The sequence below is a fragment of the Lycium ferocissimum genome, chromosome 5 (genome assembly GCF_029784015.1).
Source record: "Lycium ferocissimum isolate CSIRO_LF1 chromosome 5, AGI_CSIRO_Lferr_CH_V1, whole genome shotgun sequence".
NCBI lineage: Eukaryota > Viridiplantae > Streptophyta > Magnoliopsida > Solanales > Solanaceae > Lycium > Lycium ferocissimum.
In genome coordinates, this window is record NC_081346.1 from 49933150 (window position 1) to 49939802 (window position 6653).

Sequence of the window (6653 nt, forward strand, 5' to 3'; positions counted from 1 at the left end):
GTGTGTGCCGGTTATGGAGATTTGAATGTGAAAACACCGGAGAAGAGCCTAAGGGCAAAATTGGAATTTTGGAAATTTGTTTCGGAAATTATAAAATTAAAATTCATGACTTATTGGGCTCAAAAAAAAAAGGAGAAAATTGAGGCCCAATTTTGTGGGGTGGCCGGCCAAGAGGCCTTGGCCCAAGCCCATGTGTTTCATTAATTCATGAAACAAATAAATATAAGGGCCAAGTGTTCATTCTCTAGAAAATTCATGAAACAAAAAAAAAAAATTGAAAGCTTAAGCCTAAGAGGCTCTCGGCCGAACCAAGAACAAGGAAAAAAAAAATTTCTTGGAGCTCAATTCCTTGGCTCAAAAATCCGTCTCTCTTGGGATTACTACTAAGCTCAAGCTCCTCTTCAAGTTGGTATAACTATCTTGGCAAGAAAGTGCTCCTTTGGCAAGTGGAAGATTGAAGGAAAGGTAAGAATTTCTATACTTCTACATGTTATGGAAAGATTTGTATGTGTTGTAGTATGTAGAATGGAATGAAAATTATGGAAGTGCTATGAATTGGAAGTAGGCCGTGTGTGTGTATGTAGATATGTGGCCGTGTGTGTGTGCATGGTTGTGCATGGAATTGGTGTTGAAATTATGTTATAATCTAGTTGTGGTTATGGTAGAAATCGTTTTGGAATTGAAAGATGAATAAAAATTAGTTGAAGTCGAAAAATGGTATGTTGGCCGTGTGGTATGAATTAGTGGAATGGAAATGAATTTAAGTTGTTTAGTATGTTAGATATGTCGATGTGATCTTCGTAATGTAAGTAGAGGTTTAACAATTTAAGTCGGCGTTAGAATTTCATATATGTTGTTATGGGAGAGAATGTGTTCTAATGTGGTTGTTATGCAATTATAAAGAAATGAATTGTTTGGATGTTAGATGTGATGGTTATTAATGGAAATGAAAGGTAAAAGTATGCCATGGAAGTTTATGTTGAAAGTTGGAAGTTTGAACGAATTATGGTTGCGGTGGAATATTTGTATAATTTGTGAAATAATGTGAAATGTTCGTGAATTGTATTCGATGGTCTTGAATGAGTAAATGAGTATGAAAATATTGATATTGGTTTGAAAATGTGAAGTTAGTTTGGAAGTCGTTGCTTTATAAAGAAAGAAGACTATTTGTGTTATGTTGTGTTTCATTGTGATTATTGATGTTGTTGTTGGATTGTTGTTGGTTGTTTTGAGCCGAGTTGAATCTCGGGGTGTCGTATTTATAGGGGAAGTGGCTTTACGTTTAAATTTCGGTAGCCAAGTATAACCCCAAGATTGAAATGTTAGCCTGCATGAATAGTAACTGGTAAAGATGACCATTTGCAGTTTTTGGACGAAACGGGAATTGAGATTGGACGAGCGTAAGGCACAATCAAGGTATGCAAAGCCTTGCCCTTTTATTCTTTGGCATGTTCTGAGTATGATAGGCTTGAAAACGAGCCTCAATCATTGTACTTTTGCCTCTCGGAATTCGAGATTGAAAATAGCGCCAAATCATTCAAGAAGATTGAATCGTTATTTACCTTTTGACCTATAAGTATGTGCCTAACTTCCATAAATGGAGTCGAAATACTCTAAAATGATTATGGATGACTCCCCAAGGTTTATTATCCATAATTTATGTATTCCACTAGGTCGGGTCGAGGTGGGCCACAAAACTACGATATATTCCGGTATGGGTCAAATTGATCCATTTAACGTCCGTTTTTCTAAGTAACTCTTAATTATGTTTTAACGTCCGTTAACTAATGAATATTAGGACCATCTATCTGAATCTTGATATTAGTCCGATATCTGGAACGATTCTGTATGCTCTGCTCAGGTATAATCCGATTACTCTGATTTGATCCGTTTTCTAAACTATTTCGGTTTCATTAAGTTTTTGTCGTATTTGTATGTATATGGTTTCTCATGGATCTGTTCGTGGATGTCTCAATGCTTCCTTGGCTAACGCCAAGGGGTGGTTCTTTGATTCGTGCACTTCTTTATTTTCACCGCGTCCCTCGAATGTGCGGGCGGGATGATTTTATCGATTCGGATCCGATTATGATTATGATGTCGATTATGTGATATTATGGGGATGGCGGCCGGATGGCATTTGATACGATATACGGACCGTATAAAGTTATACGACCGTATAGTTGGTTCGTATAACTCACCACTTTTCCGGGAATGTTCTTGTCGATCCGATTTGACCTCCGATCATATGGAACCTTCTTCACACTTGTCTAACCTTACGTACGTAACAATTCAAGAAACCTTATAACTCATCCTCGAAGACCTTACTCTAAATAATCGTTGGACTACGGTTACTTGAACCTTTCCCATACCCAACTTGCGATTCACTTTTCTTTGATGAACTTAGTCTCGGGACCGCGCGGTATAACACCACGGTCTTATCGCTCGTACGAATCCGGTCTTCCGCCTTCTTATGGTCATAAGTACGTTCACCTTATGCTTTCTCTGACTCTCTCGCGTTATTCGATTACTATGTAATTTTGAGGTGTAACAACTCGGTACATCAAGCCGTACTCCCGTTCTTCGAGGACGAACGATGGGTAAATTGGTATACGCGCGCCGCACGGTTTAATTTTTATAGTGGTTTTGACCCCTTTGATCCGGAAGTGATATTTTTTTGGTATATATCTTGACACATTGTACTTAGTGAAGCCATATGACTATTTGGGTCCCAAAGCCGTCTTCGGATTCCGTCTTGATTCTCCGTATGTTAGAGGCTTAGACATGTTTGTGGGATATGGGTTGTCACGTAAACACCGGTTAAAATGAGGTACGTGCGATATACGACTGCGCCGGTATAATATCCAACGGCTTACAATCAAAATGCATATATTTCGGTATGTATGTATATATATATGTATGTTTGTGCGACGCGCCTTATATCTGTATGGATTTGTGTATGTTAAGCGGATTGGCTATTTAGTATGTCGGATGCACCAGGTACGTATGGGTGTCCGTTAGGACACCGATCACGGCAATGGGGTTGGGTCGTGACACTAAACCCAAAAATACTTCCTTAGAATGTGAGAGGCTATTTTCCTAGGGCTAGGGTGAAGTTCCTCCTTGAAGGTAAGTGCAAACCGTTATGTCATTCATTATCATTCCTTCCTCAAATTCCATGACAAGCTTAAGATCCATTAATGGTGGGTGGAATATTAAAACCCAGGACTTGATTAAATCTTCAATAGTTAGAGGGTTGGGGAGAGAGCAATGGAAAATCATTCACAAGCACTTTGGGGTAAGATTCTAACCTAGTATTTATTATTTATTTGTCGATTATCATCATCTCATAGTAATCCTATATACTAATTGTGAAGAAATAATGGGTTGAGAACCCTAGGGCTAAAAATAGGAAAGATGAATTCGAATATCTTGTGATGAATAGAATTTCATGAAATTCGATTGAAGGTTAATTAGATGATGGGTAAAATAATTGTGCACTAAATTTTCCGTTTTACCTTCATGAACCGGACTCACATTCCGTAGGGGTATTTTAGACATTTTTCTAAAGTATATCATTAATGGGTATCGTTGGACTTGTTTAGACTCGTAGAGTACTATTTTGACTATATTGCATCTGAATTTTTAATAAAATTCCAATTCTGCCCTTGTGGCTTGAGTTTAGCTATTTTGGGTCCATTTTTAGGGTTTGGGTAAAACTATAGCAATATGGGTATCCTTAGATTTGTATTCTGACACGGTATTCATATTTGATAGACATTAATCGTTTTGAGGTACTCTGAGGAAGGCAAGTCTAAGGTTTGGCAATTAATGCTGTTGCTCGGCATTCCGGGAGGATATGGCTTACTTTAGTTAGACTTTGATTAGCGAAATGTATGTATTGTGTAGAATTGATGGGAGAAAGCATGATTAGGTCTTCAGACATGGTGTTTTGTTTGGATATTAGCTAGGTTGGTATGACTTCTGATTTTGTGGGCTCGTCGCCATTACGTTACATACTGAAATATGAGGTGTAGTTGTATTCTTACTGTGGTGACTCGGGATGGATTTTTATTAGGTTGATTGTTGTTGGTGGTGGCTTGTTGCCTGTTTATTGTGATTAGGCTTATTGCCTAAATTGTCGTGTTGTATTCGTTACCCCTTATTGTGACACATATTATCGGAGAAAGGAAAGATTCTAAGTTTAGACCTAAATTGTGGTTTACATATTTATGATAGTGCGTAGATGAACACTTGATTTATGATTTGCTATTGATGATAATATATAGAGAGTGCAGCTTCTTAGTAATACAAGACTTAGTTGGGAGGCGTACTTGCTACATGTGGAAGTAAAGAGGGACATAGACTATTATGTTGGTTGAGACGATTGTATGATTCATTCCATGGCTGAGTTGATCCAAGTCTTGATATGACTTGTGGTTTTGTGACTTGTACCTTCACTGTTGCTTTATTGGTTTGCATTGATCTACCTCGTTTACACTCATTTATGCATTCATACACTCACGCATGATGGAAATGGTTTGAAAAACTTGTGGCATGATGTCTTGTATTTGACGTTGATATTGCTAAATGTTCATAGTCCATACATACTAATGAACTGGAATACATTGAGACCTACATTGTTATGTGAAATTAGTGAAGAAGTTAATATAATCTTCTTGTTGAACTTATGATATTATTTGATACATGGTACTTGATGATTTGAGCGTGGATAATAAGAGACGGAAATGCCGTTACGTACGAATATATGAAAAGGTACATATGTGACCTAGATTATGGCTCGTGGATCGAGGTTTGTTTCAAAAATTAGGGATACATTGCTGTGGCCCGCGTCCAAGGTTCCTTCCGGAGCAGAAGTTTATGCTCGGGTCCGAGGAGTGAGTCCGGAATGAGTGGTACATGGACACGATGGGTCCTTGGGTCATGACTGCGAGCTATGACATCGGTAGCATGTGTGTGCAGTGTGTATTTAGCCAATGCATTGCATTGCACATCATCATATTTTGCATTGCACATTATTACATTTTATTCGGCATTATTATATGGCTAGTTTTGTTCAAATTATGGTGTGTTTCTTTGGCTACTTTGTTGATATGATCATTGACTTAGTTAAATTATGGATTAGTGACACTACCTACGGAAGGAACTTGGACCTGTGATCACCAGGTGAGGTTATTGAAACTTGATAGACTTGTGGCTAGAAGCTTCATCTTAGGTTGTGACTCTGTTATGGGATATTCTGCGACTTGGATTTGAGTATTGAGTGCCTATCTCTATATCTTGTTGATTTTATACTTATATGCGTGAGCTAATCTTAGTTGGCCTATGATGCTTACCAGTATATAGTGTTTGTACTGATACTACCTTGATACACCCTTTTTGAGTGCAAATTGTGTTCCAAAGATTTCCTCCAGGCTATATGTCTAGCTTGAAGCTAGTTTGCTCGATCAGATCCGAGCGTGAGCTTCTATCTATGCCATGCCACCTGAAGATCTCTCTTTCCTGATGTCTATTTTTTATTCCAGACATTATTTGTTATTATATTTGAGATATACTTCATTCTTTAGACATTGTTAGTTAGAGTCCTTGTACGATGACTTTCAGATTTTGGGGGTGTAACTTCCGCACTTATATTATCTATTAATTATGACTTGTTTTATTTATCGATTCATTCACTTGTCTATTGTTGTTAATAAATGATTTAAGAAATTGAAGTTGGCTAATGATTAATGGGTTAACGAAGTAAAGGTTCGCCTACTAGTGATAATATGGTAGGTGCCGCACGATCGGTAATTAGGGTCATGACACGTTAGATCAATCATTAGTTTAGTTGACATTATGAGAGTTTCAGTGGCTTGACTTTAGTATGAATCCTCTTGAATGTAGATATCCAAACTCGGGAGGATAGGCGTTGAGTAGTAAGGAGACGGCGAGGCATGTAAGGCTACTCATTTCTTTCTTTTGGCGTGATCCTTGTGTGTCGAACGTACATGTAACGCTAATCCATAATGTTCTACTCTTAGAATTAGGAAGCACCTAATTGATTTGTGCTCCATACTGTTATCTTCAGAAGTCTTGCGTATGTGTGTGTATATATATATGGGGTATGGGGAAGGTGACGGCATTATATACGCACTACCACCAGATCAGCAGGTCATGTGATGATACGATGATGATTATGTTACTTCTATGCCTTACATACTTAGTACTTTGTCCATACTGATGTCCTTTTGTTGGTAGACGCTGTGTTCATGCCCGCAGGTAGACAGGGAGACAGTAAAAATCCTTGTGATGCCCTTCCAGCGTTGGTCCAGAAGCACTCCATTCTTCCAGAGTTGCAGCTTAGAGTGGTATGATTCTTTTGTGTATATATGGGCATGGTGGGGTCCTATCCCGTCCTTACTATGTTATGCATTCTATGTAGAGGCTCGTAGACAGATGTGTACAACTAGATGTTTTATGCTCTCCTTGGTCTATATTTTTGTTATCTATATTTTTGTTGTCTATATTTTTGTTATATTCTTTGATAGCCTTATCAGCTTATATATCGAGTCTGATTGATGATGTATATACCTATCTTTGGGCTTGTACCCCTTCCAGTCATGATATTTATGAGTTAGTTTCATGGCCTTTCA